Raw genomic sequence first — 24,134 nt, forward strand, 5'->3', positions numbered from 1 at the left:
TGTACAGTGTGTTTTCTTTTTCTTGAATTTATTACGGATATGGATTTTTTTTTCAATTTACAATTGTATTAATGTTTTTCTTTTAATTTTCTATGAAAATATGCTAGCGAATGCACATTATCATCCAGCAAGTGTCTCTTGTCATCATATGGTGATAGTCCACTTTTCACAACCTTCACCATGTGAATCTGATGGTTGAAACTTCTCAAAGTGTACATATGCGAGAGTAGTGGAGAACAATTGAACAAGGTGTTTTTATATTGTTCGAATCTAACATTTCGGGTTTTAATACCCTTTGCTACTACAGTTTCCTTGTCGTCTGCGGTGATAAAACTATACATTTTTGCTCTTAGTCCGATATATTCCACCATTTGAATGGACTTGCATTCATCTTTGAATAAACCAATAATCGATTTCCTGTCTTTGGTGTAAAGAGGGTGATCAGCTGGATAATTTGAAAAGTCATATAGCTCACTGTTTAACGACATGTCTCTATATATGTCATCAGTTCTCACATGCATAATGAAACTGTCAGTATCTGTGTAACATAATGTTACATTCTCCTTGTATAGTTTTTTCATGTGGTTGTAGTAGTAATCAACCATGTGCGCCTTTGACAGATCGAGAATCATTTGTCCTAGGTAAATTGGTTTGTTGAAGAAAATTTTTGTTTTGGTTTGTAGCACGCCGCACAAGTGGTCGTTGAATATCTTAAAGCTTTTAAATGATGATTTTGCAGTAAGTTTTTGAAACTTATCCCACCTATGACAGAGAGAGAAGTTGATATGTTTCCGCAACGATTCCATTGATTTACCGAAAATAGCATTGTTGCCATTTTTAAAAAGTTTTTGCTCGAAATTGCTAGTAGCCTTTTTCCTCATTTCGGTATTGAAGTCAATATACTGTTTCAACCATGGACGCTGTTCAAATGAAACTATATTGTGAATCTTCTTCAAAACCAAACCTAGTTTGAGGTATAACTTTAGATTCACATAGTGCAAGATGTAATGCTTTTTATCTTTCAAAGTAGCTAGCAATTTGGTGCTCGGTTGGTATTCTTTCCCATCATCATTTGCTTGCTCATACAGATGACGTGAATGAGGTGAAAGCATTTCATTTGTTATCACTCCTTTTTCAACTGCAAGAGGAAAATCATTGTGAAGATCGTGTAAGTTATCTGGGTAATCCAAATCGCATTCAATGACATATCCGATGTCAGCGTTATTGGATACATTTAAGACATTGAAATCGTTTATTTCCTCTTCTGACAACCACTGGAATTTCCCCACAGCTAATGGCATGCTCATGCTTAAACCGTATAAATTGTTCGCATCTACATACATCAAGTATGAAGTTGGTAAAGCTGGATCATAATTGCTCAAGTAGGGATTGTTTGCTTTTGCATGTCTGCAGCTCACCATTGTTAAACCTCCTCGTATACTCTGCTCAAAGAAGAGCCACATTGTAGGATCTGTCAATAGCTCAAGTCTCACACCAGTCATTTTCAATGCAGATTGCCAGGAAAGCCCTGGAAGAGTGTAATAATTTGCAGGGTCGAGGGAATAGTTCGTTATCCACTTCTTCCTGAAAGTTTCAAATACATCAGCTAATAATAGAACGTCAGTTTTTAGATAAAGATCGTGATATTCGCCTATATTCTTAATATTCATTTGATTCCATACCCGTTGCGCATGTTCATACTCGGTTTGACTAATTGTTTTCTCTGATAAATTGCTGTAGAATTTGTCTATAGAGGGTAATTCAGTTTCATTGAACCTTGCTGCATTGTCAATGTATTCGTAAGGATATGTTCCTTTTTTCAACAAAAGAGCAATCCGCTTATCATCATCAAATTCTTTTGTAAAATGTTTAAATGTTTCTTTCGGATTCTCCTTAGACATTGACGATACCAATTCCTCTAGTGAACAATTCAAAAACTGGTATGAATCGATAAAGCGCAGATTGGATAGGTTGAAACTGATGTACTTTTCTGCATTCGTGGCTATGCAGCCAATTTCTTCACTCTTGAAAATACCTATCGAGGAACAGATTAAATGTGCATCAAACTGTTTCAGGTTATGAAATATAACTGGCACGAATGTGTGTTCTTTAAAATTAAGATTGCAATCTCTGCATGAAGCGCCACGAAATTTACCTGAAACATGTGCATGGTCTCGAACGCGGATAGTGGAATCTGTAAATTCTTCCATGCAAATGTGGCAATGTGTACTTGATTGAAAATCTTCCTCATCTTCAACAGTCATGCACAAGGGTTCAGGATTGTTCAAAATAGCCTTTATACGTTTATTTTCGTCAAGAAGACTATGAAGGAAGTGTTCACTAACATTTTCACCTCTATATATTTTAGGTGGTTGAGTGTATCTGTCATCGATGCAAACAACTTGATAACCGTACCCGCATGGTATCAACTTTGTTAATTTCGTTGTGCTGGTTCGATTATCTTCTGGCTCTTCAGTAACCATAGGTTCGCAAAATGTTTCCATGTCAGCATAAATAACAAATGATGTTTGTAACTGTTTGGCGTGATCTTGAAATGTTAGTATATCGTCTACCCCCTTGGTGGGATATGTCACATGTTGAGCTTCAAATTTTGAGCAGTATTTTATATGTTTCTCTAAAGTATGTTCACTGGTGAAACCTGATAAACAGAATCTGCAATACTTATGACTGCGTCCCAAGCATTTTGTTCGATATAAAAGTCTATTGAGATCTGTAATCAAACACCAGTGACTTTTATTCCCACTTTTCAAATACAATAAGTCAACTTCATGATGAGCTTCTCTTAGACCTGTTACATGGAGGGGGAAAAATTCACCCTCTTCAAATCCTAACACCATTACTGAAATGTTATTCTGCCTTTCAAATTTACTCACAAATGATGGTGCAACGGGCAATTGTATACCTTCCATGTTCAATTCATGTTCATATGGGATGTAGTGATGCACTTTAGAAGGGTCACCTGAACACGTAGGATGTATGGATGCTATAATAGCATATACAAAACATTTTTCATCTAAGTTTCTTATGTTGAGTAACGCTCTGGTTGCAGCAAGAGTTCTTGGTAGGGGTATATACGATCCACCGCCTAAAGGTTTATATTTAGCTGTATTAATCTCAATGTGTTTAATATGATCTAATGACCAACCGCTCCCATTTCGTATATACTCATCAAAACTTTTGAATATTTTTTGATATGTCACATTAATATCATGTTCATCATCTATATTTGCTCTATCAACTAGATTCGATGTCTTCGAGATAAAATGTGCATTATTCTTTAAATCATTACCACCTTCACCTCCATTCGGCTTGATCATTTGCACAAGACAATTCATATACCACTTAATATGACCGAGTTCATCACACATCTCTTGTAAATGAGTTTTTACCTCATGCTTAATTCCAGATAAAAATGCTAGAAGATCATACTTTTCCCCATTATCCTCATTCGGATAAATGAAACGAGCTCGTGCTATTCCCAAGAGAGCAGACTTATCCACACTTTTATGTTTGATTGTAGTATGTGAATTTGAATCAGTGTTTCCTGAACCAGTCTGATAAGTTGTATGATCGATGTTGCTATGTTTAAACAAATTTTCCGCTGAATCAAAATGTCTATCACATTGTCGACATGGAAATGTACAACTGTTTCTCTGGTGTCTCTTCAGTTTGGAAGGGTGATCAAACAGAAGTTTACAATAATAACATGAATAGACCTTAACCGTAAGATTTGATCTGTTGTCATTATCAACACTCAATCGATCATTTAACTCTCGCAACTGCTGTTGATATTGAGGGTTACTGTCAGGATAAAGACGCAATAAATCCTCGCAGAAATGATCATCAGCCATGACAATTGTGATATCAATAGCACTTTCAACGTTTTATATATACTACGCGATCGTGGACTAGAACTAATAGGCGAACATATGTTATCTAAATATTTATTTTATTAATTAAATTTAAAGGTACACAGTGTAAATATACAAATAGACAATATATTATATACATATATAAATATAGACAAATTTAAAGAAAAATACAAGTGATTGATTGAAGTCTCCAATAGTTTTAAATAATCCACTTCTTCATTACAAATGAAATGATAACCATTTACTCTTTAATCTTTTGCGATTTTGCGATTTTTCCACATTTCTTAAGAATTTTTCAGGAGACATCTTGATAGCTTTACCCTCTGCTGCACCATCATATTCATCAACATCCATCCTATTTTCCTCTTGATTGTCTGATTTTGATCGATCTACAGTTTCTTTTAAATTTTTCAATTCTGTTTTTTGCAAAACCTGACCACTACCATGTTGTTTGGTTACATCTTCTTCTAGGTTTATTTCTGTTTTTATACTGTCACTATCTTTACCATCATATTCCTTTTCTTTTTCTTTCACATTAACAATTTCACATTGGTTGGACATATTCATCAATCTTTCATATTTCTCCTTGGGTAATAGTATTAACTCCCGAGTCATAGTATTTGAAAAAAGATGATATCAATGTTGGAATAATAACAATTATCTTCAGTAAACGTTTTCTCCTCAACTGAGGTGTTATATTATTAACTACCACAGCACGAATGAACTTTGCAAAAGTTGAAAGATTCCTTTTAACCCTCTCAGACAATGGTATGACGCTTTTTAGACAGTTGAATACTATTTCTACTAATAGTTGTAATTGTCTGTGGTCCGTGCTTTTTATGATTTGAGCAGATTGTTCAGGTGTAGTGTTCGCCAATAATTTAAGGAAGCTTCTACTTGATTCTTTTAAAATCATTTTGGTTGATAAACAATCGTGTCCTCCCCCGGAAAAGGATTTGCGCGCAACTGATATTCAGGGTTTGAACCTGGTGCTATATCCACTATCAAGCAATTGTATGGTCTGCTAATTGCACGTTGGTAAACGTCCATGAAAAAGCGAACTTGACCTGGAAACATTTGTCGAGCTAAAGATTGTATTTGCAGTGAATCTCTACCATTTTTGAAAAGAAAAAAGACGTGAGAATTCAAACTGATTGATCGCATAACCTTCCCCTTCTGATATAAATTTTGTAGTATAAAAATAATTGATGTTAAGGTGTGATGACTTAAAACGCAATAAATCTTCTGCATCAGTTTACAGTCCACTACTTCATCCATTTTATCATCAATGATCCATAATGTGTGTATATCCTTATCAACAAGAAAATCACTTTCATCAGGCAGTTCCAGTTGAAATGAAATGTTGGAGACAGTTTTTTTCAATTCATCGAAGACATCTTGCCATATGCTGTAACAGTAGTATATCTTCTGAGGTGGTATTGTAAACATTTCCTGAGCGTTCTCTAATAATCTTTTAATGTATGTAGTTTTTCCTGAACCCGTTGGACCGACACATATTGAAGTCATGGGTGTTTGAAATTTCACCAAACTCATGATGATCACCTCTTGCTCGAATGATGATTGTTACCATGTGTCTCATCATTTTAAACACTTTTTCATATGCAGTGTGAATAGGTTTTACCAATCACATTGAAAACAAAGATGTCGTTTGCTTGATGATTATCACTGAAAAAATCGTGAATGTTAGTTAGATCATACTCTCTACATAAGAGTGATAAGATGAAAATGCAATATTGACCGCATACTGATGAATTCTCACTCTGTAATCGTTTTTGATTTATTTCCAGAGATATCGCATTGTGTTCAAAGAATTTTAAGAAGTGACGTGAATAATAATCGGGAGAGTGTGCGAAGCTGTCGAAAAATATCCCTCTTCGTTCCTCATTTATGAAAAAGGCGATCCAGTGTGCACCATTCTCAAAATGATTTTCAGTGTTACAAATAAATCCCATGGGTCGATTTCTCACTATCTTAGGTATCTGATCTGCTGCAAATATACCAACAATTTTATCCTTCATTAGTTCATCACAATTAATCATACACTCCAATTGCATAGTGTTCATTCTTGAATTATGATGTCTCGAGTTTGAGTTATTTCAAAATATCCACTAAATTCACTATAAATGATTATAGTTGTTGGTTCAGTGAGGGGAGAATCAAATGTGCATTCCAAATTGACACGTTCATTCCTTTTCAATGTTAAATAATCTAAACCTTCAAAAATTGGTTCCAGTTGAAAGGCATACAAGGCATATCCTTCAGAAAAACTGTCTCTGTTTAATCCATTACCACAGTCTTGCAGAGTTTTCCCAGCAACCTCAAATAGATTGCGAAATGCAACAATGGATGATTCTCCACTTGACGAGTCAAATTTTACTCTGACAGGATTCCCGGAAACTGGCACTCCCTCAACTTTAAGATTTATTTCACTTAGGTGGCAATGTTTGAATGTCCACGGACATAGTGAGTAGTCACCTGCTATGTTTTGACTCCCCGTAAAGGCTATCAATACCTTATTGGGTCTATTATTCTGGAATATGTTGTTGAAGTTAAAACTTATTTGACCAGCTGGAAGTGAAATTGTGCGAACATCATTTTGCACAATGGGATATTTAGCGTTTACTGTCCTGAGTATAGAATCGTGGCCATATACAATGCCGGGGTGAACGTGGATCTTTGCTATTGATAGATACATATCTTCAATCTCAAGGTAATAATCAGCATCTTCATCAACCGACATTAGATAAAATTCTGGTCTCGATCTGTAGAATTTCACAGTAACTCCTACTTGATTTAATATGTAACGATTCATTGAAAACAGGGGATGGAAAATGTTTCCTTCAAGATCAACAGTTTTACCATTTTTTATGTATGCTGTTCTTCTGTAGAGTCCAAGATTTGATCCTGTGTTACAATCTGCATCATCCAATGTTCCTTGATGATCGTCTATCCATAATTGACTTGAGAGCTGCGATTCTTTAGCTTCTTTCCCATATTTCAATAAAGTTTGCATATAAGCTTTGTAAGGGTAAAATCCTGTTGAAGATGTGACAATTTTATTTTGAATTAAAACATCTATTTGATTAAATAATGCATGCAAAACATAGTTCACAGGCCCGCAATTAACGTCACTGCTATCTGCTATGGTTCCATCTCCTCTTTTAAGTCTTAGACGTACATGCATTGTTGATTTACTTAAGTCTAGATACTCTGTTCCACCAGATATGTGAAACTCTATTGGCGATGTCTTTGTAAAAGTTGCAGCTGGTCGAATATGTTCATATGTGATTCTTGTGACTGCAGTTTGATGACCTGGTAGATTGAATAAAGACAACTGACTTGGTTGCAGCTCATGAAATGTTTCAGGATTTATTTTAGCCATTTTGAATTTTACTGGAAAATATCCTTTTCAATTAGCTGATTCTTTAATCTTTTTTTCACACTCTGTACACTTCCTTTCTTACTGTTTGTTTTATTTTTCCTTCCTCCTTTCTTTGTCTTTTTCGTTTTCTTCTGCTCCCCTCTATGGCTTTTTCTATTACTGTTTTGTAACTTCCCACGTTTGCGTTTTATCTTTTTCACAGCTCGACTAATTTCCGACTTAGCATTTTCCACCTGCTGCTGTGCATGTGTTACAAGTTTAATGGGTGATTGCGCATGTGGTTTACTTTGTGGTAATGTGATTGGTTCCATGAAGCTAGCTGCTGAATTAGTGAGGGAACCACCACTCTGGATAGTTCTTCTGTATGAATTATTAAGATATGAATTGTGATGTTTGTCATTCGCTAGATTTTCATAGTACATTATCCATGTCCTAGGGTCTAGCACATATTGAGAATTGTTCAATTCCATGATTATCATGCAAAGTATGGATACGACCTGAAGTGCAGTGTAATCGACACTGGATTTTTTAAAAATGATGCATGACTCCCTTGCATGTCAGTAATAAAGAATTCAATGTCTCTTATTTCACTTTTCACCACTGGAATGTATGCAAGTTGATCAAAGTGGTAGTATTCAGTTTGAGAGCAGCAACATATTCGCTTCAATAAGGGTTGTTTGTTACCATCGACTATTACATCACCGCATATGTTTGCATATATATATAGATCATTATTTGATGATAATTTAATATCAACTAATGCGACTTTCCATTTTGATTTCATCACTATTGGCGTCTGAAGATATGTACGGAATTTGTGTGGTCTGTTATGTGGGTAAATGTCTAAATTTTTGTTACTGTTAATGACCATGTAAAAGCTCATTTTAAAAGTCAACAATATCTCTCTCAGGAATCCACTGACAAAAACGTTTATCCCAATCCTGGAATTTTACATAACCCTCACGTTGACCATTCCGCCTTCGCCATTTAAGCACTTTCTCAACAAACCACAATGCGTCAGCCTCCTTTTTCACACGCTGCAACTCTGTATAATTGAAATTGCCTACAACTTCCTTGTCCAAAAAATCTTGTACTTTATAAAAGATTTTCCCATGTATTAGAAATCGTCTATATATTTTAAATATTTCGGAGGTCCACTGTTGCTGATAAGCTCTTTGAAACGGTTTCTTCAAATGGCTCAGTCTTACCATGTCATTGATTTTAAAATGAAACTGTTTCCCTCTTTTACGTTGTACTTTTAATGTTTCTTTCTTTTCTCTGATTCGTTTTTCTTTGGGTGGAGTTTTAATATACATATATGCCCACAAATCATATTTGTTTTTCTCATTCACATCTTTTGGAGCTGTATTATTTAAACTTCTATGTGGCGTTGCATTATAACTTGCTACCAAATTTTGTAGAACATTGAGATAGCTATAAGTTCTATGCTTTGTAAAATATCGGAACATCATCCTCCGAAATGTCAAATTGACCCTCTCTGCTATTGACGCTTTACTACTGTCGGAATTTAAATAGACATGATGGTAAATGTCATATTTTTTAAACACACGTTTCAAATCTTTGTTTTTGAATTCAGTTCCCGCATCTGTGGAAACCTTCAAAGGGATTTTACCATGTTTGAAGATTTTTTCAAATGCATCAGCTACTGTCTTCCCAAACTTGTTTTTTAATGGATAAATCCATAAAAACCGTGTGAAAATATCGATAACAACCAACAGGAAACGTGTCTTATTGTTATATTTCTGTATGTTGGATACATCCATAAGGTCAGCATCGTATTGCTCATACGGTTCCGATACAATTATTTTCACTCTTTTAATTCTACGTTTTACAGGTTTTTGTAAATTGTAGTCGTCTATTTTTTCCATCCATTTCCTGATCTTGTATACGCTTGGTACATTTCCATCTCTTGATGTCTTCAACGTTTGATAAATTTTTTCAGCACTTAGGTATGCTCCCCCATTTGCTGTATTGTAATATACATTCCTAAGTTTTTCATCTAAATCATCATTTTCCATTGTTAAAAATAGGTTCCAAATCTATCATTTTTTCAACTTTATCTATTATGCGAGATGCTCTGTGCGGTGTTTTCAATATAGTATTTTTCCAATCTGTTGATTGTAAAAATGTAAGTTGATAGTAGACTCTCACATTATCTGGAATATTTGATTGTCTGACTAAATTAACAAAATCGGTGTACACTTTATCTGTTTCTACTTGATAAAAAAAATCCCATGCATTTCCTCCACTTATGTGTTCCACTTGATTTTCCTTCTTCAGAATGTCAAAAACTGACTTTGCATATATTATATCGAATATGTTATCAAGTCTGGCTATATTTTCACATGATTCTATCTCATCCATGTTTTATTAATAATAATAATAATTTATAATGTATGATATTTTTGTTTGGGTTAGGGTTAGGGTTAGGGTTAGGGTTAGGGTTAGGGTTAATTATTATATTTACCAATTAAACTTTTATCAAATTAAAGCTCTCAAATTGTTTTAAATGTTCCTTTTACTACTTCCATATCCAGCATATCAACAATTTAAATGATTGGTAATGCGTTAAATTGTTTAATGAAATGAAAATTTTTTTTAAATGTTCAATTTACTTTTACTACTTCCATATCCAGCATATCAACAATGTTAAATTGATTGGTAATGCATTAAAATTGTTTAATGCAGTGAAAAAAAAAAATAAAAACATTCTTTTATATTTTACAAATTAAAAATCAATATTTTGATATTATCCAACAAATATATTATGCAATTTTTGCTGACGGGGGCAAAATTTTTGTCAACGTGGCAAAAATATTTGCTGCTGCCACACAATATATACTACTTATAGGGGAGGGTTGAGATCTCACAAACATGTTTAACCCCGCCACATTTTTGCGCCTGTCCCAAGTCAGGAGCCTCTGGCCTTTGTTAGTCTTGTATCATTTTAACTTTTAGTTTCTGTACAATTTGGAGTTTAGTATGGTGTTCATTATCACTGAACCAGTATATATTTGTTTAGGGGCCAGCTGAAGGACGCATCCGGGTGCGAGAATTTCTCGTTGCATTGAAGACCTGTTGGTGACCTTCTGCTGTTGTCTGCTCTATGGTCGGGTTGTTGTCTCTTTGGCACATTCCCCATTTCCATTCTCAATTTTATTGAGGTGTTTTTCTAATATTTTCATCATTTTTAATTACAATAATCATATCTTTAATTGCGTTAATCAAATCTTTGATCCGCAATTAAATTCGAAATTACATTTTAAAATAAATAGATTGATGGAAAACAATTATTATTGGAACCTTAATGAGGACTTTTATAAACAAGAAACGTGTTTTTAGTCAAACACTAGAATAATGATTTCCTCAAGCTTTTTTGTAATTATTTCACAATGGTTCTTTATTTAAAAGAACCATTCATGGCTTTCTAATTTAAGAATTAAAATATATCGTTTAAGAACAAGAAAGTTATTTTTCTCAAGACAAAATGATTTCCTAGAAGAGATTTGTTTTTATTTTATATAAAAAAAAGTGTCCCAAAACTTTTAATTTATCTAATTGTTGAAAAGTTTTTAATTTGAATAGGAAAATAATAGCCAATTTTTATCCAATATTTCTCTTTTTATTTATTTGTATATTGATAATAGTGATTCATCATACTTCTATTTTTATATATATATGAAGAAAAACAAGTTTCAAAACCAATAATTTTGAACTGTTTCGAATAGGAAATATAGAGCCGTTAATTATCGACCATAACAGCGAATACGTATTTATCACATGTCCGTTTCCGTATCGTGTCATTTATTAATTAACTACACGACAAGGAAATTTGCTATAACTAGGGAAAACGGTAGTATTTAATTTTCCCAGCATTAGGTTGGCCTTTTGTGTACCCAAGCCAGGTGAAGGAAGTCAAATTAGGAGCGCTGTGATTGGATGTAAGTGTACAATATATTTTTTATTTATCTATGAATAACTGCAGTGTGTATATTTACAATATAAATTTTAAAACCTATTGAAATACTTTCTAGAGAATTATTCGAAAAGACTTGCAAAATTTCATAAATTTGGTGCAAAATGACGGTGGGCATGGATAACATAAACAAGCTCCGTTGGAAGTTGGTCATGATACTATTTGGCTTTAATTTTTAAAACAGAGTAATAAAGTACTAACACAACATATAACTGTTTTATCCAGGTTTTTATCTTAAAAAGTGGTAAATTTAGAAAATGTTAACATTGTCGCCTATGGCAGAATAAATAGTACCGTTTTCCCATTAGGTAGTGTCAAGTCCCGTCCCAAATATATATATGTTCCTGGTTGAACTATAAAGTGAAATTCAATTCGACCTAAAAAAAAGTTCTGATGTTATTAAAATACTGCTAACGCATGGTGCGAAATCGGGGCCGACAGTGCAACAAATAATCTCTGCGGTTTCTATTGCACAAGCACCACATAAACATTTTTTGCTAGACAGCTTGATAAAGATCTTTTATTTATAATTATGTATTATTATTTTTTATGCCCCGCGAGTGTTACTCTTGTCCGTCTATTCCAAAATAAGTTTCCGTTCTTTATTTTTATGTTTGCTTAAACCAAGTGTTATAAATGACTCTTACACACACTGCTTATTATCATAAAACACAGATCAAGTTCGAAGTTAGGTTAAATGTCAGAATTTAAAATGACAAAGCATTTCAACTTCATTATCTAGTTATTATAACGCCTCAATAAGGGGACGACCATTTGATATTCAGGGAGGTGGGGGCAGGAAGATTTGGAAAATAAATAACTCAGCCTTGATAATCACAAACATAAATGATTTGTTCTGTAGTAGATTAAAAATAAATTACCTGACTTGCAAAGTATAGAAAATAAATAACTCAGCAGGTCTAATTGAAAGTATGAGATGGCACCAGATTCTTCATAAATTCATCTTTTTTCCCCAAAAAAAATCGGGAAACACTTTCCAAATTTTTTTAATGACAAAAATATAAATATTATTTCAATATACTTGAAATGTCTGAAAATTGGTTTCATTTATCTTGAGGTATATTGTCTCAGGAAACCTTACCTCACTTTTATTTTAACAGGGCGGTAACTAAATTTCAAAACCAAAGGCTTGTCTCCATATCAAATTTTGTGCACGGCCTTGCAAGAAGAAAGTTCTGTTTTCCCTCAGACTTATAGCCCTGATTTTTTGGGATCAGTGTTTCTTATTTATTTGTCTTTTGTTCATTGATTGCCCTTCTGTATTCTGTTAGTGTTGAATTCTTTTTGTAATCTAGTAATTTTGTTACAAAGTTGATCATGAGTTAAAAAAAAACAGCAACCACAGACTTAACTATGTGAATTCCATTTTTGCTTTATCATGCACATTGGTCTTTTGATGTTGTCCCTAGAAACTTCAGTCTTACACTGTGTCACGATCCAGATGAATTTTATAGAGTAATTCACATATTTATTCAGTCAAACTTGTATATAGATAATGATTTCGAAATTGTCGTAATTTTTAAATAGTGGTCAATCGAGTTCTTCGGACAGGTTTGGCTATTTTTAAACAGTGGTCAGATGAGCTCTTTGGACACGTTGTAATTTTTTTTCTGCTTGGGATTTTCGTGTGGAAGGATGCCACACTCGTTAGAGCATTTTCATATTTGATAGCTAAATTTAACCTACAATGGTTCTACTGTATTTGTGCATCAATTCCGAGGTTCCAGCCTGCACCAGAGTAATACAATGCTGCGGTTTTTAGGAGTGGTCATATGGATTGAACGCATTCATACATAATTCACCAAACAACAAATCTACATATTATAGTGGAACTGTCGTGCACGATACCATAACCGTCATAACGATACCATAACCGTCATAACGATACAAAGGGAAGTAATCTGGATATACAAACTACTGAAGCTGTTGAACTATTTATTTGAACTTTAATGTTTAGAATAATTTGATGTATATTTTCTTCTGTTTTTTTGTTTGTTTATTAAATAATTTATTTATTCTAATCGTTGATTCTTTAGTCAATATTGTAAAATAGCACTGAAAGACTTATCCATCCGTCCGTCCGTGACACACTGAATTTATACATTTTGCTTTGAGACCAAAATATTGTCAAAAATTAATAAAACAAAACTTCATTTTCAGATTATGAAAGGGTCTTCGGAACACCCAGAAAGCATGATTTTGCATCACATGTTTGTTCTATAGCTTCTTGGGCTTTCAGTGGCTCCAAAACCCTTCAAAAAAATTTTGGCTCGCTCCGCTCGGCGTAGTATGTTTGCCTATACAGTTAAAAGTGCCTAGTTATAACTAAACTTTAATACTATGTATGTATGCAATACATGTATATGCAGTTGGCAATTTCAAAGATTCATTTCTGCAGAAGTGGGGGGGGGGGGGGGGTCAATCTAATTAAATGGTACATAATGACTTGACTACTATATGTATTATTTATAATAAACAAATCATTTAAAAATTGTATGTATTCGAATATCAAAAATATAGTTGTGAAAATGAATAATCAGTCCCGTGCTTTAATGAAAATGATAAACCTTGCCTCAATAGTACAGAAAATGAATAATCTGTCGTCTTAGTTTACAAAAATAAATAACCGATCAAAAATAAAACCTCCCCCCCCCCCAACCCCCCAACCCCCAGAATATCAAATGGTCGTCCCCTAAGTATCTTTATTTGAAAAAATACGGTTTTGTGACCCCTTACCATTGAAATACCATTGAAATTTGACCCCATCCCCTTGGCTATCAAAATTTCAATCGTCATAATTATTTTAACTACTTTACCAAGTTATACTGTTCCAAAACGCATCTAGAATTGAAAATCATATTATATGAAAGGTATCAAATCCTGACTTGGGACAGGCACATATAAATTGTGATGGGGTTCAACATGTTTGCGGGCGACAGATTCAGATATGTTTGATTGTACACAGGAGACATGTTTATCTTCTGAATTGTACATTCACTTTCAAATATAGATTCTGCCACTGCATCGAGTGTGATACGATATTTATCCACTCGAGACAGTTAAATTTTCATATTTAAAACGCGAGGATCGCTGAGCGTTTTAAATATTTAAATTTTAACTGTCGAGAGTGGATAAATATCATATTAACCAATGAAGAACTGAGATCAAACGAACCACACGTTGATTATTTTTTTTATACAATGGGTGCAGAAAGGAATAAATTGACGAAGAATTAGAGAAACGTATATACACGTTTGTTTGCCGTTTGGATGGTTTTACACTAGTAACTTTTGGGGTCCTTTATAGCTTGCTGTTCAGTGTGAGCCATGGCTCCGTGTTGAAGGCTGTACCTTGACCTATAATGGTTTACTTTTATAAATTGTTACTTGGATGGAGAGTTGTCTCATTGGCACTCATACCACATCTTCCTATATATATATACACACAAGAGTTTTTCTATGAGATAATCAAGAAATGAGACACAAGTTTTATTAAATTGTAATACATACCAGGATCTAATAATAAATATACATAAAATTTAATCTGTCTGTAAAGATCCTTAAAAAATATATAAAACTTTTTTTTTCATAACAACAAATGACTAAAAATAAATCTACATTTTAATCCCTGTCTGTAAAGATCCTTAAAAATATAAAAAGTTTTTTTTTCATAACAATAAAACAACAGGTGCAAAACACACAATATAATAAACCATCATTGATAGCTCTGATTGAAAAGTGAAAAGTAATATTGTGGTGAGTAGATTGAATTTTATAAGTTGCTCTTGAATTCTGTACAGTGAATATTAGTATCTTTTTTTTTTTAAATCAAAGGCATATTGTGTATTCAGCATTAATTTACACTGATCCTCTAGTATTTTACACAAAGTTCAAATTGACAATTTGGTGATAGCACATACATATACTCATATCTTTGAATCAAGATTTTTCGAGACCCCGACTGGTCTTGGTTATAGTTTATTTTTTACTTATGACTTTGAATGTTTTCTGGTATCTTTCTCCTTTCTTTTATACAAGGTTTTCAGAAATGAAAAAAGGAAATATCAAAAAAGATAATCAAAAGCAATTTGATACAAAAGTTTTTAACTCTTAAAACTAACATTTTTGACACCTTTAATTTTATTAAAGCAAGTGTGCAGTTTTCCCAGGTAAAGGGTGGGGAGGTTAAATAATGTTACCAGTATTTAGAATGAAACATAGTTTGGAAAATATTTTGATTTTTTCGTAGCCATAGTATTATGACCCTTACCATTTGACCTCCTTACGATATTAGATTTTTTTTAATGAAGCATTTAAACAACACTATAAAAGAGATAAGATATCTTAATGCTTTTTTTCTTAGCTATGATATTTTGAACACCGTCATGGGAAATTAAAAACCTTAATAGATATTATGATTTCAATTTATGATAGCATTTATCATTTATGACCTCTCCTATTTGTTCCAAAATGCTGAATAACTCTAGATGAAAAAAAAAAAACCAACCGCAACATTGTCTAGGGGTCAATTTCCGATGGGAATTAAAATACCTTGGTCATATGCATATGACATTGGCAAAATTTAAGCAATACACTTTTTGTGTCTTTAAATACAAGTTTTCCGTTAATTATTCTAACTCTTTAGTACAATATCCCTCAGACAAACATAAAATCAGCGAGGGGGGGGGGGGGGGGGTGCTCGGCGGCCGAGTGGTCTAAGTATTTCTACTGTAATCACAACCCAGTCAACACTGAGGTTGTGAGTAATTGACTAGGATTCTAAGTTTTCCAATCGCAGGTCGGTGGTTTTTCTCCGGGCACCCAGGCTTCCTCCACCAATAAAAACTGGCCGAAATTGCCCAAAAAGCGGTGCTTAAAAATTGCGTTAAAACACAAAAAAAAAATCAATCAATCAATCAGTTCTGATTGGACTGTTAGTTTTTTCATACTCTCAGTTGAAAGTTTTGGTGCTTTCCTAACCAATCCGATCTAAGGTTATCCCAAGGTTATCTCAGGGTTATTCTAAAGGTTTCTCTAGAAATGCATGTCGTGAACACTGAGAATCACTGAATGGTATTGGTTTATTACAGTTAAATCTAGTCAATGAATCAATGTACCAAAGCAGAAAGGACAATATACATATATATTTATATGTGTATGACATATATATCATAATATGCAACATCAGTATTTTCATCAGTAGATATCGGAAGTTTACTATACATTCATTACATCTCGCGTAACAGCGTAGGTGGAGGTATCCTGACTGACATATTTTATAAACCAAAATTTTTGAAAGCGCCATTGATAAAAAAAGGTTAAAAAAAGGTAAGTTTTCAATTAATTTTTAAACATGCATTCGCTTATTATGTAGTTTTAAAAAAAAAAAAAATTCGTTACAATTGAAGTTCCAACAATATCACGAATAGGACGTTATTCTTTTTAAATCATTAAAATTCAAAATCGTATGTCATTAATAAATATGTAGCCGTTAGATAGAGATTTCAGTGCAATTTCTCCGAGTTGACATTACTATAATGATCGAAATGTTGATTTAAAGAAAACTCCATTTAAAATATCTGCATGTTTTTAAAATAATAAGGCATGTATAATTGCTACCTGTGCATTGCTGAAAAATGAACAATATGGAAGAATAACTAAAATGAATCTTGAACAAAATTGGCAAAGAAAATTGAAGTAAATGCTACGTACGCACATTGTCGTACACATATCATCAAAGGCGGATTAAAAGGGGGACAGGGAGCTACATGTATGGATAATGCATGGACTTTCATATTTTCTATTCCAAACATTGTCTAGTTTGAAGGACCCTGGACAAGCCTATCAAAATCCTAGATCCGCATATGATTATGAAGTATATTTGCTCGAGCTGTAAAAATAAAAAGATTCTAGGACACTGTATTTTTATGTTAAATATGTACACAATAAATTCAAATAAATTTCAGTTCTCATGTATTATCGCGTTAGTTTATTCCTTCTTATTAATTGGAAATATTGATTTTGCATCAACGTGTGCGAAGAGTAAAAAAGTGCAAATAAGAGAATAAGAAAAAAAGTAATGAATAAAAACAATGAAAAACCTCATCAAAGGAATCAGGCTTATAATTTTGTACACCAGACGCGCGTTTCGTCTGCACACGTAATGAAGTAACTTCACTATCATTTAGAAGAAATTGGCTATAACAAACACAAAGAACATCTGTTTTAAAGGTTTTCAATTTTTTCTTTTTGTGCATGATACATACATTAAGTAGTTAATTTGGTGAAATATATGTAGATTCGTTTTTAACTGTTAATTATAGCATAAAACATGTTTTTGTTATAAGATATTTCTCTGACTTTCACGTTTTATCATGATTGAGCAATATAAATAAGGTAACAGACTGAACTTCGAATAGTTAGTCATTTTTGAAAATTCTCTTTGTCAGCAGAAAATCAACGGGTCGTATTCAAAGACAATTTTTTCTCTTTTTTTTCTGAAAATGTTATTTAAACTTGTTGTATCGTTAAATAGAGAAGATAGTACAAAATGTGTCGCAACGAAAATTTTAAGTTTTTGTTTCTGCTAAATTTGTCTTTTGAGAGTAACATGAATTAATTTTGATATTCTATACGGTTAAATTATTCTATGTGGGAAAACTATATAGAGCAGATAATTTTGTATTTAATGAAATATTAAAACTAGTTCAACAATTCATGTAGGTAAAAATAATTTCGACTTCTAATTCTACGGGGGAGGTTAAAGTCATTGACCTTCCAAGGCCGACTCGCAAGGGTAGTAAACTATAACGTAACTTGTCTTTTTGTATTTATGTACTCGCCAGTAAAATAATAATACCGAAATATCGTGGTACAAACTTCTTTACAAATACTTCGAAGCGACAAAATAAACATCAGTTGACATCGAAGGGACTATCTGAAAATAGTTATAAATTTGTAAGTGTTTTATTTATTTTTTAATTTGCCAGTTTATTAATATAACCATGCTTCAACTAACGGAGTACAATATCATGTAAATACTGCTACAAATCTACCATGGGAACATATCTACGACTTCTTTGGACTTCCGAGAAAATGTCTAATTTTCTGTTTAAATGAATAAGGATATTTTTTTAGAAATTCCTACTAACTCATCACACATTTGAACAATTTATTGTAACATAGACAGAGACATAAACTGACAGGTCCAAACATAGAAAAATACATCTTCCCATCTTTACATAAAGATATCGATCTTCAGTTCCTTACACATACTTGTAGTTGTCGAACTGTAATTTATCCTTGAGTATAATTATTTTATTTGCTCAAATTTTTCAGTGACAATAACATTTCATTATTTTATTCTCTCAGATATATTGGAAGTGACCATGACGGATTTTCATCTCCCTATCATAGACTTATCAAAGTCTAAAACTCACAGAGACGAACTGTCAAGGCAACTTGTTAACGCTTTAGAAACGGTTGGATTTCTTTATATCGATAATGTCGAAGGCGCAGATTTTGAGAAAATGTTTCAATGCTCTAAATGGTTCTTCGATCAACCAAATGAAATTAAACGAAAAGTAATGAGAAATTACTGGAATCCAGAAAATACAAATTTGTACAGAGGATATTTTCCAGTCGTAGAAGATTATCCAAATCACAATGAATGTTTCGAATTCGGCCGTGACATATCTGACGATGATAAAGACAATAATCCAGAAAATTGGTTTTATGAACGTACTCCATGGCCGAAAGAAGATACAAAATTTGCATTTAAAGATGTCTTTCAAAACCAATATGAAGCTGCACATACGGCAGCCATGGAAATTCTCCGACTTGTAGCAAGAGGCGTTGGTTTGGGAGAGGAGACGTTTGTTGAGATGTTTACGGATAAACCATGCAGTACTTTCCGTATGACACACTATCCTCCTTGGAATGACACACCATCTCCGAATGCTATTATAACTGATGATGGCAAATGTGTCACACTGTCTCAGCATACCGATACCAATTTTCTCACATTGGTATGTACTTTTGCTTATCAGGGACTCGAAATACTTGGTGCGGATGGTAGTTGGAACCCAGTTGCTCCAAGAAAAAATAGTTTCGTCATGAATATCGGGGATTTGTTTGCAAAGATGACGAATGGGAGATTCAAAGCAACAATTCACCGCGTATTAGATATTGGAGTAGATCGGTACTCTTCTGGATTTTTCCTTGAACCATCATATGAAAGTGATGTAGGAATTAACCTGCTATCCAAATCAGAAGATTCAAAACACATTCCTGAGAAATATGGACCATATATGATCAATGCTACCAAATATGTTAAACAGCACTACCTGGAATACGAAGGGCTTCCCGATTTCGAAAATGTCAGAGAAAAATATTACGGGAAAGATAAAGATGAATTATTGAATTGATCTGAGTAATAAGTATGTATGGTGTGGACAAATACTGTTTGCGGTTTAATTGTACATTAATTCATTAATGTTTATCAATATACAAACATATTTATAAATACATATTTAAAAATAAAATATTTAGTAATGCTCATTATTAGTATATTTAAGTAGATATCATAAATCTATTATTCCAAAATATATTTAAGCGAAACAAGATTTTTATCAGGTATGTCCACTTTAGTGCGATTTGATAAAAGAGAAAATAGAAAAGAAAAGTTTCATATATAGATATAAGAAGATGTGGTATAAGTGCCAATGAGACAATTCTCCGTCCAAACTTGTAAAAGAAAAGAAAAACCATTACAGGTCAAAGTACGGTCTTCAACACGGACCATTGGCTCACACCGAACAGTAAGATATAAAGGGCCCCATAAATGACTGGTGTAAAACCATTCAAACGGAAAAACCAACGTCATAATCTATATAAAACTGAGAAATGAGATAGACTTATGAACAACATCAACAAACGACAACTATACTGAACATCAGGTTTCTGACTTAGGACAGGTGCGAACAAATGTAGTGGGGTTTGACGTGTAGATATGTACCAACCTTCACCCTTACCCAAAACAATAGTGTATCATCACAACATAGACACATATATCATTTTTAGTCGTCCCTTCCAAAAATGTAAGCTTTTCGTATCACTCATAGCGTCCGTCGTCGTTGTCGTCGTCTATCAGGTGTAAACTATTTCAAGCATCTTCTCCTCTGAAACTACGGAACCAATTCTAACCAAATTTAAGATGAAGGATCCTCAGGGTGTGCTTTATTATTTGTTTTGAAAAGAAAAAAACATTGCCTCCATAGCTAATAATAGAACATAGGGGTGAAACCCATTTGTTAGCTTATACATGTATTAGAAAATCTTCATTTGAACTTAAGCTTTGAAGAAAATACGACATGGGATTATATATAAAAAAGAAGATGTGGTATGATTGCAAATGAGACAACTATCCACAAAAGACCAAAATGACACAGACATTAACATGTTCATTTGTCAAGTTCTATCATACCTGAATTTTAAAGTTTAAAGGAAATTTTGCAGTTTTTTGTAATTATCCTGAATATTATGAACGAAACAGATAAAAACTATAAACAGCAAAAATGTTAAGATGAGTAAGATCTACAAATAAATTGTCAATTGACCCCTTAAGGAGTTATTGACCTTTAAAGACAATTTTACACAATTTATTTATCATGTTTTCATCATTTTTATTTTTTTCTCTCCTCTATGACTATAGAACCAATTTAAAGCAAACTTGAGCTGAATGATTCTTAGGTTATCTAGACTAAAGTTTGTTTTATTTTCTGTTTCCTCTGAAAATATGACCGTCATGGCTAAAAATAGAATATAGGATAACAGCAGTTTATTTTATACTTATATCTCACAAATTTAAGCATTTAGTATTAGCATTTTTGAAATATTTAAAAGAGGGACGAAAAATACCAGAGGGACAGTCAAACTCATAAATCGAAAATAAACTGACAACGCCATGGCTAAACATGAAAAAGACAAACAGACAAACAGTAGTACATATGACACAACATAGAAAACTAAAGAATAAACAATACAAACCCCACTCTAAACTAGGGGTGATCTCAGGTGTTCTGGAAGGGTAAGCAGAGCAGATCCTGCTCCACATGTGGCACCACGTCGTGTTGCTTATGTGATTACAAATCCGGTAAATAGTCTAAACTATGGGGTCACCAAAGGTTCTAAACGCCTAAATAAAATAATACGAATAGCAGAAAACTAAACTTGTGTATTGATCTAATGTTTAAAGATTATGAGTTCTTTTTGTCTTCTCATGCACGTTCATGAACTCTACTCTATTATTCTTTTGAATCCCAACCGGAAGTTCTCTGACAGACTGAGTGAAAGTTAACACATTGTTATCGATAGCCAATGACAAAAAAGTTAAATGTAAATGATTCAGTAATATTGCCAACATATTAAAGTATTGTTGTCCACACTGTTATGGGAATACCTGTGAAGCAAAGCAGACACGAAGTTAAAATATTTATTATGTCAAGGTATTATACCTGCCCTGAAATTATCAGCAAAATGTGAATTCTGATTTTACTGTTATTGCCCATGAATTTATGATTTGAAGGAAATTTTTCATTTTTCTATTTTTTTATCTTGAATTTTACTACGGATAAGGATAAACTACTAACAGTTAAAAACGTTTAGCAAAGTAAGATCTATAAATGATTTTATATGACCAAAACTGTCAATTGACCCCTTAAGGAGTTTTTGCCAATTAAAAACAATATTTCACAATTTGATCATTTAGTTTGCTTACTTAAAAAAACTTCTCCTCTGCAACTACTGAACTATTTTAAGCTAAACTTGGGCTGAATAAGTTTCACGTATTTAGCATAAATTTTATATTTTATTTCCTCGTACGTCAAGAAATATTGCCACTATGGCTAAAAGGGAACATAGTTTAATACGATATTTTATCCCTCTCGCGTTTTAAACTTGAAAATTTATATGTCTAAATGGCAGAATTTATGTTTACACTTTCCGCACATTATTTCTAACTATGTATAATGTGTTTGTCCTTTTCATTTTCAAATTTTCAAGACAATCAGGCTCAGCATACCTAAAACAGTATCTGTTTGATTTTATGTTTATTTTGACTTTTAAATTCAAGCATCACTGGTGAGCCTGATTGAACCGAAGAGCATGTATAGCGTGAAAAAGCATAAGCCTGATCTTTTCAATTTCAAGTATCAAAATTGATAATAGAAAAACAGTAAAAGAACAAAAATATCGAGCTCCAAGTAAAATTTAAAACGGAAAGTCTTTTATCAAATGACAATGAAAATGGACAAAAGCCGAACATAGTGACAACAAAAAAAAACATTAAAAAGATCTTTATGTGATGCAAAATGTTTGTCTTTTTCTAACATTTTGCCTTATTAAATTTTTGATTTTTATCTAAATGTTGTTTTACGACTGTCCTTTTTCATTTTTACAGTAAACAGTGTTTGCTTCAACAGTCAATTAACGTGGAAAAAATCATCAAAGACCAAACTTCGTATATTGGTTAGTTTGAGTTGTACTCCATGCTTGCCTCTGACATCTCCGTCATGACAGTAAATTGTTGCGAAGCATGGGGTACCAATGCAACACATGCTATATAGATAAAGGCAACACTAGTACACGGCTGTTCAAATTCATCAATCAATTGAGAAAAAACAAATCCAGGTAACAACATAAACCAAGGGAAACACTTCAATTATAAGAGGAAAACAACGGAACAACAGAACCACTGAAGTGCAACATCAATAAACACCAATGCAACATACACAGAAACGAACTCATCGCCCTACTGATGTCGACCACATCGACCTCATATAATAAGTAAGGCCTCAATAATATTTTTCTAAAGTTGGTAATCAATATACAACATGATTCAATAGTAACATGATATAACTTACAACCAATAATTCAGACAAAACGCATTAATTTGACAGAATACTGATTTTTTTATGCTTATAAATTGCAATATTTTTACATAGAAATACTATCGAATAACTGTATAATCAACGTCAGAATGATTATCAAAAAGGTCAACCAATTATGTTTGGCATGTTTGTTTAGATTTCTTTTTTGTACTGTTTGATTGTTGCTCTGTCTAAGGCATTACATTGTGTCTTGGCAATTACGCGATTGAAATCTACTTTTCTACATTGGCTAGAGGTATAGGGGGAGGGTTGAGATCTCACAAACATGTTTAACCCCGCCGCATTTTTGCGCCTGTCCCAAGTCAGGAGCCTCTGGCCTTTGTTAGTCTTGTATTATTTTAATTTTAGTTTCTTGTGTACAATTTGGAAATTAGTATGGCGTTCATTATTACTGCACTAGTATATATTTGTTTAGGGGGCAGCTGAAGGACGCTTCCGGGTGCGGGAATTTCTCGCTACATTGAAGACCTGTTGGTGACCTTCTGCTGTTGTTTTTTTTTCTATGGTCGGGTTGTTGTCTCTTTGGCACATTCCCCATTTCCATTCTCAATTTTATATTATAGGTTACAGTCTTGTATTTGAGTTCTCCATAGGCTTAAATGCAAAACAGCTGATCTTTAAAATAGTTTTCATATCATGTATGTAGTAATCTGAAATTGTGATTTAATCGACAAATAAGTGGATCATTTCATGCCACGAAGAATAAAAAGTTATTTTACCCTCATGTCAAAGCTATGTTTTTTCTACTGTTTTTACTAGGCCACACAACTTTCAGTAATTATTATATCCGTCCACTTTCCTGGATTGTAATCCAAAAAACAAAATGCAAGATGTTTGCAAGATTTAAATATATATATATAAATATATATCTAT

General features: G+C 33.1%; 1 long non-coding RNA gene across 1 annotated transcript; it reads left to right on the forward strand.

Annotated features, from left to right (window-relative positions):
* Positions 1-14,991: 14,991 nt before the first annotated feature.
* Positions 14,992-19,872, forward strand: LOC143077973 (uncharacterized). The gene is made up of 2 exons (XR_012978973.1): positions 14,992-15,069; positions 18,685-19,872. It is a non-coding gene; the product is annotated as an uncharacterized LOC143077973 (long non-coding RNA).
* The last annotated feature ends 4,262 nt before the right edge of the window (positions 19,873-24,134 follow it).

This window comes from Mytilus galloprovincialis, chromosome 6 (genome assembly GCF_965363235.1).
Source record: "Mytilus galloprovincialis chromosome 6, xbMytGall1.hap1.1, whole genome shotgun sequence".
NCBI classification, from domain to species: domain Eukaryota; kingdom Metazoa; phylum Mollusca; class Bivalvia; order Mytilida; family Mytilidae; genus Mytilus; species Mytilus galloprovincialis.